This window comes from Crocuta crocuta, unplaced genomic scaffold (genome assembly GCF_008692635.1).
Source record: "Crocuta crocuta isolate KB4526 unplaced genomic scaffold, BGI_CrCroc_1.0 scaffold278, whole genome shotgun sequence".
NCBI classification, from domain to species: Eukaryota; Metazoa; Chordata; class Mammalia; order Carnivora; family Hyaenidae; genus Crocuta; species Crocuta crocuta.
The window spans coordinates 2,177,990-2,191,491 of NW_027532173.1; the positions used below are offsets into that span (position 1 = coordinate 2,177,990).

The 13,502-nt window shown below is 40.7% G+C and overlaps 1 protein-coding gene and 1 pseudogene across 1 annotated transcript in view; one reads left to right on the top strand and one right to left on the bottom strand.

The window, feature by feature from the left end:
* The window catches only part of CWF19L2 (CWF19 like cell cycle control factor 2), a 126,372-nt gene that overhangs the window by 61,967 nt on the left and 50,903 nt on the right, over positions 1-13,502 (top strand). The gene's annotated exons all lie outside the window — the stretch shown is intronic.
* LOC144242477 (glyceraldehyde-3-phosphate dehydrogenase pseudogene) lies at positions 4,560-5,587 on the bottom strand (annotated as a pseudogene).

Below are 13,502 nucleotides of genomic sequence, written 5' to 3' on the forward strand. Positions count from 1 at the left end.
TTCCTTGCCACAGAAGAGGAGCACGGAGATGTCCTCTCCCTTCCGTCACTTGACTAGTTTCTCCCTCGCAAAGCAGGGCAGTGGCTGTACCTCTTTTGTACACCGTCTGCCTCTTGTTTACCCTCCCTAAACTCTCTGTCATTTCTGTGCTCTACAATTAAAAATATCTTCTGTGCATTACTAGGGGGCATATTTCTTTAAATAAACTATTACTAAAGAGCATACATTTTAAGCTGAATTAAAGCCAGACAATTTCATAGATGATACATACATACAGACACATTTTACAGTAGGATAGAATCTTCTATCTGTTCACTTTTCTTACATCTTGCATCAACCTCCTCTTGAAGTAGTGTTGGCATTACCTGCTAAATATTTCTTAAATCTGCTGTTGACTTTTCTTATCTGGTGCATCAGCTCTTTATGGCTATCAGCAATTTATCATCATGTGAACCTCTGAGTACCTTTCTGTCCATTCTTACTGCCTTTGCACAGTTTTTCCTTTGCTTAGAATATTATTCTTTCCCTCTCTTCCCTCAGTTACCTCTTGTTCATCCTTTACCTCTTCACTCCGTCATCACATTTTCCTTTGGAAAGCCTTCTCTGTGGAAAGAAAACTTATAAATAAGATCAGTTATGCAAATACATAATTATTTATGGTAAAGGAGAAGTATAGAAATATGAGGATACTGAAGTATAGAAATATGGGGATACTGAAGAGGACCCGGTGCAATTTGGGCATCCAGAGAATGTTTTAAGGCTGTAGCTATTATTTTTGGATCTTATTACCATTTTTGTAACTTTGCCAAAGGACAAGCTATTCTCTTTATGACTATACTCGTAAGACTTACTTCTAAGCCACGGAAATAATCTTCACCATGGCTGGGAGTGATGACCATAGGAGTCAGTTCCCGAGTAGGAAACACTCGTTTGAATGACTTGTTGGCCATATTTGTTAGCACCATCCGGGTAGGTGTTTTTTTTATATTACTGTTTTGTGAAGAGTATTCTCTGAAATGTAATAATTTAGAGCAACTTGTAATTATTTTGGATAGTTGTGATCATATGTGTATCAGATTGAATTTTGGTATGAAGAATTCTTTTGTAGACTCTCTTATATTTTGAACCAAGACCCTCTAGCAGTTACCGAAGCCATACCTAGTTAGTTGGTTTTCTTGGAGAAGGAGGAATGACTGAGGAATGACCTTGGTGCTGCAATAGTTCCCCTCTGTTCCCTCAAATGCTCAGTGGTTTGCTGTCAACAGCATTTCATTTTTTTTTCTTAGTTTTTTTTTTCTGTTGTATAATTAGATTTAAGGGAAAAATGAAATGCTACTCCATGTGGGCAATAGTGAGTCCTGAGATTTCTGTGTTCTCCTGAAGGTTTGGTTCTCATACATTGTTTTCCAGATTTTGGTGGCGGGAGGGGTGATGGAAGGGTGTGTCACATACTTATATTGTAGATTTGTAACTCAAGGGTACAATTTTAAGTTAAACAAATCAGTCTCAAAGTAAGTTTTATCCATATATGTACTTAAAAATTAATCTAGTTGTATTGTAGAATGCATAACAAGTTAGTTATAAGAAAGTCAAATTTAATGTGTTTTTAGGAAAGCCAAAAGTAAAGTGTTTTTTTATTTTTTCATTTTTTTGAAATAATGAAACCATTTTATTGAGGGGCTTCAGGGAAAGGCCAAAGGGCTTGTAGGACAGTGAGATCCAGTGTCCTTGGCCTAGCTGAGATCTTCCCTGCTTTATTGTCCCCAAAAACAAAATGCGTTTTTCAATTTTGTAGTGCATTATAATTGCACATGTACCATACTCAGGTTCTGAGTACGCTAATTATAGTAGACAGTTGCTAATAAAGATTTATGCTGAAGAGGAAATAAAATGAGTTGAGTGGAACTAAACACTAAAAAAGCAAACAAAACACTTCAGATTATATCATAGAAAAATCATAAAAAAAGTTTATGGTATTTGTTATGTTCCTGTCTACCAAGAAATACCCAGTGTATCATCCATGTAAGATTCTCTGAATTCAGTCTAAATATTAAGTGATAACATATAGTTTGGTTTAAAGTGTGTGTGCCTGAGCATTAGAGGATATGGGTGACAAAGAGTTATTACCTTAAGAAAACCACTTTGCTTCTAATTCCTTTAATGATATTTTTTATTTAGGTTCTGTTTCTAAATTTATTGCATGATAGAAATTTATTTTTCAGGACAGTGATACTGATTGATGTGTAGTGTTATAATTGCTACCATTATTAATAGTAATAGAGGATGTTTTTTGAGGACATGCTCTGTGCCAGGACTTGTTTTAATTGTTTTATTATAGAAATTTATTTGATTCTCATTATAATTCTATGGAGTCATTTATCTTCATTTTTTTGAATAAATTAAGTGCAGGATGATCTGAATCTCATTTAAGTTTTAATTTGGTGGCAAGAAATGAGGTCAGGTGTGTGTGCAGTTTACAGTTATTTAAAGTAAATAAAAATTAATGAAAATAATTGCTTTGATGTAGATTGATGAACTGGTGTTTGAAATATAAAAAGAAAATCTGATGTTGAAACTGATTTCATATGTGACGGTTATGCAAGCTCTGAACACAGAACTTTAAGTTGCCTAAAAATGCTCACAGAGTTAAATAGAGAAGTTCTATTATTTTGTATATGCACTTAAAACAAAGTATATTTTTGGGGACGCCTAGGTGGCCCAGTCAGTTGAGCATCTGACTTTTGATTTTGGCTTGGGTCATGATCCCAGAGTTGTGGGATTGAGCCCCGCTTTGGGCTCCATGCTGAGTGTGAACCTGCTTAAGTTTCTCTCTCTCTCTCTCTCTCTCTCTCTCTCTCTCTCTCTGCCCCTCTGTCCCTCTCTCTGCTGCTCATGTGCTCTCTTTCTGTCTAAAATTAAAAATTTTAAGAAAGTTGAAAATAAAACGTATCTTTATTTTTTTATTGTTAGGTGACTTCTAATTAAAAGTATAATGTGTATTCTTTGTAGAAACGTGGAAAATGCAAAAAAACATAAAGGAGAAAATTAAAATCATGCCAAATCCTATCACTTAGGTATTATACACTGATAAATACTTTAAAATATTTCCTTCTAGATTTCTTTCCTTCCTTCCTAAAGATATGTTAAATATTTTTGCACAGTGACAAAGCAATGCAAATTGCTTTGACAAAAATTGACAAACATTCTGCATTTAATAATTTTTTGATGTTTCCCTCAAGTTTCTACTATAACTAGGTAAACACACGCATAATTTACATAATTGTAATACTTTCTATTTTGCTTTTCTTCTGTCCATTCTGTCAACACCATTTTTCCATGCTTCACAGTATTTACTATTAAATTTAATTGTAATCATATCAGCATATTAAGTGTCCCCAAAATACAGTTTCTAAAATTTATTTTAGGAAGGGAGAGTGAAGAAATTCAGAATGACCGATTTCTCTTTGCAGATTTGCCTGTTGAAAAAAATCACTTTTCTCTTAGCAGTTACTCAGAATTTTTGCCATTCTCCCCAAATTCGCCACTTTATCCTTAGCAGTCACTCTGCTCCGTACCTGACTATAAGGCTGAACGTCTTCAGTGTCTTTCTCTTGTCTTTGTCCCCAGAAAGCCCGTCCTCTGTCTCGCATCCGGCAGTGGGGGCAGTGCCTTTGGGGCACATTCCTCCCCAGTGCGCTCGGCCTGCTTCCTGCTCTCCCTCTGGAACAGTCCCACCTTCTCTCGAATGGGATCTTCATCTCCCTGTCGGGCCCTTTCTCGTTACTTGCAGATGCACCTCATTCACTGGGCAGCTTCCTTCTTTTCTTGGCAGCTTCACTGTCCTCCTCCGGCAAACCAGCAGGCAAGGGGGGTCCGGGCAAAGGGGCATGGTGAGGGTACAAAGGTGAGAGTGAGGCGGTGCGACGTGAAGCTGCTGTGTTGTTCTGAGCGGCCGCACAGTGAGCTGCGAGCGAGGGAAGGGGAAGGAGAGGTTGGATGGTAGGCAAGGATCGAATCGCCATTCTCACCCTGGCGGTATCCGCCTCTCTTCATGGGTCCAGTTTTCACCTTGCCGTGAATGATCTGTCAGTGGGGCTCCGCGCTCTTGGCTGAGCTCTAAACTCATGTTCTCAGTCGTCTGCCTGACCCCTAAGGATGTACCATAATTTCAGAATCTATAAAACCATCCTCTTTACGTATGGAATTTTCCTTCTCTTAACTGCATGCTCGTCCTGCTGTTTTCTGAGTTTAAGCCACGGAGAAGTCCTTACTTCCTTCTTCTGGCAGCACGTTCCAGTGTCCCCGAGTAGTACTCTTTGACCTTGCCTTCCCTCCTGCACACACCTCATCCTTTTTTCGGGGGCTGGATACAGTATACTTTATTGATGATACATGATAAGATAGGGCTCCCCAAGCCCCTCCCTTTCTTCAGGGGGCCTGGGATGGAAACTGGAGGTCAGGAGATTCTCCAGTGTGTTGGGGGAGGAGTTGGGGAAGGACTCCCCAGCAGCTGAGAGCCTCTCTCTTTTTCTTCCTGGGGCTGATGGTCCAGGAGACTCTTATTCCTTGGCGGCCGTGTGGACCATAAGGTCCACCACCCGGTTGCTTTAGCCAGATTTATTGTCATGCTAGGAAATGAGCTTGACAGAGTGGTCATTGAGACCAATGACAGTCCCAGTGTCAAAGGTGGAAGAGTCAGTGTCACTGTTAAAGTTGCAGGAGACAGCCTGGTCCCTTGAGGGTGACTGCTGCCTGCTTCACCACTTTCTTGATGTCATAGTATTTGGCAGCTTTCTCCAGGCAGCAGGTCAGATCCACCACAGACACTTTGGGTTTGGGGACATGGAAGGCTATGCCAGTGAGCTTCCCATTCAGCTCAGGGATGACCTCGCCCACAGCCTTGGCAGAGCCAGTAGAAGCAGGAATGATGTTCTGGGAAGCCCGTCAGCCGTCACACCACAGCTTCCCAGAGGGGCTGTCCATGGTCTCTGGGTGGTAGTGATGGCACAGACTGTGGTCATGAGCCCTCCATGATGCCGAAGTTGTCATGGATGACCTTGGCCAGAGAGGCCAGGCACTTGGTGGTGTAGGGGGCATTGCTGGCAATCTTGAGGGAATTGTCACACTTCTCATGGTTCACACCCATCACAAACAGGGTGTGAGCATCAGCAGAAGGGGCAGAGATGATGACCCTCTTGGCCCCAGCCTTCTCCATGCTGGTGAAGACCCCAGGGGACTCCACAACATACTCAGCACCAGCATCCCCCATTTGATGTTGGAGGGATCTCGCTCCTGGAAGATGGTGTGGGCTTTCCATTGATGACATCCTTAGCCTTGATAGTGCTGTGGAATTTGCCATGGGTGGAATCATACTGGAACATGTACCACATGCAGTTGAGGTCAGTGAAGGGGTCATTGATGCTGACAGTGTCCACTTTGCTAGTGTTAAAAGCAGCTGTGGTGACCAGGTGCCCAGTACAGCCAGACTGTTGACTCTGGCCTTCATCATTGTGTTTTGGGGACATGGCTGGCACTTCACCAGAAGATGCGGCTGTCTCTCAGATGAGGAGGAGCAGAGAGCCCACATCTCATCCTTTTAATTTCTGCTGTCGCTGCCGTAGTTCAGTGCCCCATCATCTCTTGCTTAGAGTACAGTAACATCCCAAGTGATCTTCTTGCCATGATTCCTTTGCTCATCAAAGTGTCCTTTAAATTGCCACCAGGCTTCATCTAAATGTGGTTGTAGTATAGCTGAAAGGGCCTTGGATTTGGGGAGTTAGAACCTCAGGTCATGTTTGACCTTCTTTACTCCTTTAGCCAACTTAGTTATCTTGAGACAAGAGTGTTTGAAATACTTTTGAGAACTTTAAAATGTAGTTTAAGTATGAAATTTCTCAAAAGCATGAATATGCCTTAGTCTTGAAGCAGTGCTGGATCTCTGTGGTTTGTTACGGTTGTTTCCTTTACTTCCTAACCCTTTACCGTTTCATCTTTGTTTCTAGAGACCCAGTGCATTTGTAGCCAAGAACACGTCTGTTTCCCCATCCCACGTGATGGGCTACCACTAGATTTATACTTTTTCTCAGTTAATACTCTAGTGGAGATTTGTATAAACTCTCAGTTTGTGTTTCTCCCTAACAGTTAATTTCTGAATTCCCTAACAGCTGGGACCAGATTTTTTTCATCCTGTTAGACCTATTCACACATTCATGCTGTTGGATCACATCATGATAAAAGATATTCTGACTGTTAGGAGTTCATTAATCAAATGGAATGACCTGAAATAGAATATTAAAAAAATGAAAAATCTGCAGTGTTCTTGATTTACTTTTTATGACAATTATGGACATACCTTTTCAGATTGCCCGAAGTTTCATCCGAAAGCTAGATATAGGTATCATAAAATATATTAAGCCAGTAGTAAAAATTTGGCTTCATTGTTGAGTACTTAATAAGGTACTCAGTCGGGAGGTGTGCAGGGTTTCATTTAGGGGAAAGACATTTTCTGTCATCGGAAAACTTACCAGTTTTTCGGTTAAAGGAGCTTTACCAACTTACTCCTTCTTTCAGAAAGTGTCAGTGTTTATTAAACTGTTAGTGTTTACTAAAATACATTTTTTTAAAACCACGTTTCTTTTTTTGAAATGTTTACTTGTTACTGAGAGTGGGGAGGAGGGGCAGAGAGAGAAGGGGACAGGATCTGAAGCAGGCTCTGTGCTGACAGCAGAGATTCCGATATGGGGCTTGAACTCACGAACTGTGAGATCATGACCTCACTTTTTTTTTCCAGGGAAATGGAGTATTAGAAATAGCATGTGATAGAACCAGTAAAGGAATGGAAATGGGATTTTAAAGCCAAAGATTTAGATTTGGATCCAGAACTTCATCATTTACTGTAGGTGAGCCTTAGTATCCTCCCTCGTAAAATGTGGCTCAGTGATACCCGTGTTACCAGGTTCTTGAAATTACAGGAGATCTCTTTTAGAACTTTAAAAAATAATTTTATAAATAGTTCTTTTATAAACAAAAATTTTTAAATGTTTATTTTTGAGAGAGACAGAGTGTGAACAGGGGAGGGGCAGAGAGAGAAGGAGACACAGAATCTGAAACAGGCTCCAGGCTCTGAGCTGTCAGCACAGAGCCTGATGCGGGGCTCGAACCCACGAACCATGAGATCATGACCTGAGCCGAAGTCAGACACTTAACCAACTGCTTCTATAAATATTCATTTCTGTCTGGAAAAGTTGTCTTTTTTTTTTTTTTTAATTTTATTTTGAGAGAGAGCACGCGAGCAGGGGAGAGGTAGAGAGGGAGAGAGAAAATCCTGAGCAGGCTCTGTGATGACAGCGCAAAGCCGGACATGGGGCTCATTCTCATGAAGCATGACATCATGACCTGAGCCAGAATTAAGTGTCAGACACTTACCTGACTGAGCCACTCACGTACCCCTCTCTTGGTTTATTTTTAACGAGGAAAAATATAAGGCAGTTTTTAGGGTTTGTTTTTTTTTAAGGCAGTTTTTAGGTTTTGTTGCTGTTGTTGATATATTAATAACATGTTATCCTTAAATTTATTTCATAAGTGTCAAGAAAGAATTTTAATTTTTTTTTTTTTTTTTTTTTTACATCTGAGAGAAATTTATTATTTTAGTGTGGAAAGATTCCAGAATGTCAGTCAACATTAAAAAAACGTCTCAATCTCCTTTCCTCCTCCCATCCGTCCTTACCGCAGCAAACGCTGGAAGGAGCCTGTTAAAAGTACGGTGTACGGTTACGTGTTTTTTCATAGCTGCCTTCATGCTTAGGGATTACAAAGAAGCTACGATGGAAGGAGGAAAAGAGACTGAAGAGCGGAATTGACTTTCATATCCGTCAGCACCAGATATGACATGGCTATGCAGAATATCTGCTTAACCAAATTAAAATCCCTGGCGGTTAAATGTGTCCCAAACAATCCGCTTTTGAAATTGTGAGGCGAACTGTAGTCTAAAGTATTACTTGCCCTTTTTTAGTAATGATTCTTTACATTAGTATTTGATGTTTTTCAAACTTGTTTGTGTTTAGCATATATCTTACCAGCAGCTTCGTGAGGAAGACGTTAGGCTCCTCATTATTGTACCGATTTGACGGGAAATAAAACCAAAGGAAACGTGCCTTTGTTCTAACGGTAGAGTGCGCTCTAGCAGAGCCCAGGATTGACGGGCGGCGTAAGGCGCTGGGGGCTGTGCTCGTGGAGTGGGGCCCCCTGGTCTTCTGAATGTCGGTGTTGATGCGCAGCCTCACGGCGGCCCTGCAGTCAGCTGGGGACCACGGAGCAGCATCCGGCTCTGACCGCAGGTGCAGCGTGCTTTGAGGCCTGCGCTCCGGACGGGAGTGCAGCCGTCGCAGACACAGTATGCAGAGAGGACACTGGGCGAGAGGTAATGCAGTCACAAGTAAAGAGACGGTGCTCTGTGGACGGGAAGCTGAACGGAAACATGCAACCGTGAGGAGCTGGGGCTTTGCAGGGAGCCAGCTCCAAAAACAGGGAGCGCAGCTGAGAGCTGAGCGCCTCCAAGATGCTGAGCACTGAAAGTTCTCCTTCCAGCCTCTCCCTGCCTCTTCCCGGTCTGAGGCCTCCTGAGAAAGGAGGCTGGAAAAGGCCTTGAGTGCTTGGGCTTTAGCTCACAGGAGACTGTGAAGAGGGCAGGTGCTGTCGGTGGAAGAAAGCGCGCACAGCCTCGGGGCCCTTACTTGGACTCTGTGAACTGCCCCCAGTATCACAGGGCCCGAGGTGGTCGTAAGACCTGGGAACCCCCATGCACGGAGTGCACGCTGGCTGAACTCCTGTTTACAAGGTGGGAGTGGGCAGAGAGGCAGGAGGGACGAAAAAGCGCCCCCCACTGAAGCCCGTGCACTGGCGAACCAGAAAACACTAGTTGCCCTCAGAAAGACAGTAAAAATAATTGGGATGTAAACACTCACTGCCAGTAAATTTAAAATGGTAGCACAGTCTTAAAAGGACTTTAAGAATGTGCAGTGGCTTCACTTACAAGTAGAGAATACCATTCTGAAGGATAAGTGAAACAGTAGTAGGTGTATTTGGAGAAGAAATAATGTCCTAGGAATTTTAGAGGTGAGAAGCGGTAAATCCTAGATAGGCCTTCGTCAGATAAAGGATTGGGTAAATGAAGGTGAGCTAGAGTATAGCTAATATTTATTGATCACTCACTTTATTCCGAGGCGTTGTTTTAAATACTTTACATGTATGATCCCACAAATACCTTATTTTATTTTACAAATGAGGAAAACGAGGTAATTAAGTAACCTGCAAGGTTCTCTAATGAGGCAGAGTTGGTGCGTGGGCTTCCGGCCCCGGGATCCACACTGACATGCTCTCCCGGGGGCCACTGGCCAGGAACTCAGTGCAGAAGAGAGAAGAGAAAACGTATCCAAGGGTAGATAATGAAATTACTGAAATAGGAAACCAAAAGTAAGTAGAAGTTACCAAGAAAACAAGAAAAAAGTTAATAAGCCTCCTGGAAGGCTGATCATGGGGGAGAAACAGAAAGAAGACACAAACAGTGGTAAGAATTGAGAGAGGGAGAATTGAGAATTACTGAGAAGGGCTGAAACCGAGGCCGCACGGAGCCCGCCTGGCACCATTATGCGCGTAGCAAAAGCTGCCTCCCGTGAGCATATGCAGTTGTGCGAAGAACTCTGTACTGGTTAAAAAACAGCCTTGAGCCAGGATACACATGTCAGTGAATGTAAAACGGCCTGATGTGCAGTCCATTGCCGTGGCTGGGAGCCTGTGTGTAGTGACTAACCTGCTCTCTGTGGACATAATTAGACAGAGTGGAGATTGTTTAGAAAGCATGAAAATACCGTGAACTGTAATTACTGCTTATTTATTGAAATGTTAAAAGGTAGAAAATGGAAACAGGTGTTATAGGGCCTTCGGTGATGACAGACTTGCCGAATACCAACTGGTGGGAAAGTCTGATGCAGGGAAAGAGCTTTCCTTTATTTACAAGACGCCACAAAAGGCGTTTAAACAAACATTTAGAACTTTTAAATACCAGCTTTGAAGCAAAGCACTGAATGCTTTTTCTTTTCTTTTTACTCAGCAGGTTACATGCAAATAGTGTTTAAGGGCTAATGTGAAAGAATGACGGTGCCTTGAGCCCTTTTCAGACCTTATCCCTGTTCTGAGATCCCAATTTTAGTTCTTGGCTCTTTCCTCTGGCCTGGTTGTTTCATGTATATTTCCATAACCATGGCGGGTTGAATCTGGTTTTCCTTGTGGCCATTATGGCCAGAAATGGACCTTAAGCCTATTTTAACAAAATGAAAAGGTACCAGGTCCCTTTCTCTTACTCTGCCCGTTACAATATGGGTCTGTTTCTGATGTTACCAAGCAGTTCCAAGTTTTTATCTTGCTTGTTCTCAGGTAGTAAAAGTAATCATTAAATGATTTCAAATTAGCTTTATCACTTGAAGAACAGTATAGATCAAAGGTTAGCAGACTTTTTATCTACAGACCAAATTTTAAGTATTTTAGGCCTTATGGTCTATCCAGTGTCTGTCACAACAGCTCAGTTACATAGCTCTTAAGCTGTCATGGAATGAAAGCAGCCACAGACAGTACATAAACAGGTGAATACGGCTCTGTTCCGTTAAAACATTATGGACACTAAAATGAGAGATGTATGTAATTTTTATTTGTCATGAAATATATTATTCTTTTGATTTTCTTTCAACCATTTGATAGTGTAAAAAACATTCTTAGTTTGTGGGCCAAACAAAAACAAGCAGCTTGCTGGATTTGGCCCGCATGCCTTGGTTTGTTGGCACTGGTGTAGATTCTGAAATAAGCGCCGTGTTCTGTATTGATGTAGTAGCAAACATGGAAATTGCTCGAATGTATGTCTTAGGAACCCAAAGTGGGGAAACTTGGTGTCCCTTGGCAGCCCAAGGAACAGAGTAGAGAAGCGTGGAGAAGAGGCACATAGCCAGGTCAGTGGGTTAGGTATGGGGGTAGAATTAATCTCTCCGAGGTACCAGCATGCTAATTCCACCTGTTGAGCATTTAGTAAGTACACATTGTTTTTTGCTGCTGTACCAGGTACTGCAGACAACAGGTACTGTGTAGCCTGGTCTTTGGCCTGGAAAAGTGGCAAAGACAGATAATTAATAGACAAGAAGTTACTGAAAAGATTATGGTCTGGCAATACAAGTATGCCTAAGCTTATGCCTACACTTATAAAATGGACAGTAAATATATAAAAATGATGAAGAACTAGAGAAGAGAATTTGAGGAAGGCCGTAGTATTTGAATCTGAAGGCCTTATGTGTTGTGTTAAGGTGCTTGGCCTTTATCGCACAGTCTAGGACTGGGTTTCTCTGACCGTGCTGTAGAATCACATTGTTGTTTTCTTTTTTTTTTTTTTTTAATTTTCCAGCCCCTTATGAACTAATAGTTTTATAAAATACAATAAAAATTACAGAAAAATGAAATAAAGATACTATAAAATATAGGTCCAAGTTTTAATTTAGATTGAACCAACATAAAATTACTCTGTAAGATTGCTGTAAAAATTTATAAGCACTCAGGTTTTGTACTTAACTCCTCATGGGCTGATAACAAATACATCATGGCTTGTAATTCTCAAACTGTCACTGGTCCATGGGCCAACTTTAAATGGTACTGACCTCTCCTAGCTAATATGGGGTCTCTGCAAAATTTTCAGTGAAGAATGACGTAATTATTTTTGTGTCTAGCATAATGAATTTTTTGTCAGCACAAGTGAGAAGTAGGTTTCAGGATGGAAGGATCGAAACCAAGGAGCCCTGGAGTCATTAATGCTTGAAATGTAGCTCGAAGTGGAGGAGAAAGTGAAATTGACTTTCTTGATGCTGATTAATTCATGTATAGGCTAATTCTTGCAGTAGGCCATAAACTTCCTGTAGGCAGGGACTATATTTCTTTTAGTAATTACACAAGGCAGGCACTTTTCAAAATATTTAGTGAATGAATGAGTTGGCCAGAGAGGTAAGGCAGAACCAGGAAAGAGTAGAGTATGTATAAAACTGGAATAAGAAGAGTTTCAGGCTGGGAACATAATGAACAGAATCACAGACTTTCAAATTAAGGAAGGTGATAATTGATAAGTATTTATTAGATTTAATAATTTGAGAGTCCTTAGGAAGATCAGCTTTAGTGATTTGATAAATGTAGATAAAAAATGTATTGCCTATTGCTGTTATCCAGTAAGAGAATGAATAGAGATACCCTTTAAATATGACACATCATTAGGGCACCTGGGTGGTTCAGTCAGTTAAGCATCCGACTTTGGCTCAGGTCATGATCTCATGGTTCGTGAGCTCGAGCCCCGCATGAGGCTGTCTGCTGTCAATGTATAACCCACTTGGAATTCTTTATCCCCCTCTCTCTATCCCTCCCCAATGTGCACCTTCTCTCAAAAATAAATAAAAACATTTAAAATATGACAGATTCTTAACTAATGTTAATTATTTGAAGAAGAAAACTGATTACTTAGTATTGTATGTAAATGTAAGATCATTGATACGTACTTTTTTCTTTTATCTTTTTTTCTTCTATCTTTATGGGAACTGAATCTCTAAATGGAGTTGAAATTGGGTTTTAATAATTGATTCTGAGTTGAGAAAAAAATTGAAATGTGAATAATTTGGTTGGTCTTTTTCAAGTTGATATTTATTTATTTATTTAAATGTTTACTCATTTTTTCCCCTATTCATTTTGAGAGACAGAGACAGAGCGCGAGTTGGGGAGGAGCAGAGAGAGAGGGAGACAGACTCCGAAGCAGGCTCCAGGGCTCTGTGCTAGCACAGAGCAGGGCTCAAACTCACAAACCGTGAGATCATGACCTGAGCGAAAGTCAGGTGCTTAACCGACTGAGCCACCCAGGTGCCCCTCAAATTGATTTTTAATAAAGTTGTTATCTAATATTCTTTATGTGATTCTTTGTTAGACCCTTTCCAGTAACATTCTGTTTTCATCATAGAATAAAGTTTAATCTTATTCTTTATTGTACCAGACATGTATTTGGCAAATAGTTTGTAGGACAAAGATTGTGGATTGAAAGTATGTGAGAGATTACTTCTGAAGAGTGAGAGAACTGAAAGGCATTTGAGGGCTGTTAATGGAAATAATAGAAGTTGTGTGGAGCATCATAGCAGGTAGTTTAGCAGTTTTTTGTGTCATTTAGTTGCTTTATGTCTTCTAAACAAGTTTTAGTAGCATCTTTAAATTGAAGAAACATGCATTGAACATGATGTCTTCTGCTTAAATTATGGTACTCCCATCCAGTGCCTATATGAATATTGGTACTTGGTCATCTTTTAATATTGTCTAGATGGAAACGTTATTTGAATTTTGCTTCTGTGATTGCTTTTTTAAAGAAAATAATAAAATGAACTTTGGGTTTCATGATACCTTTTCTCTGAAAAGATCATGATCATTTTACCTTATGGCGGGTA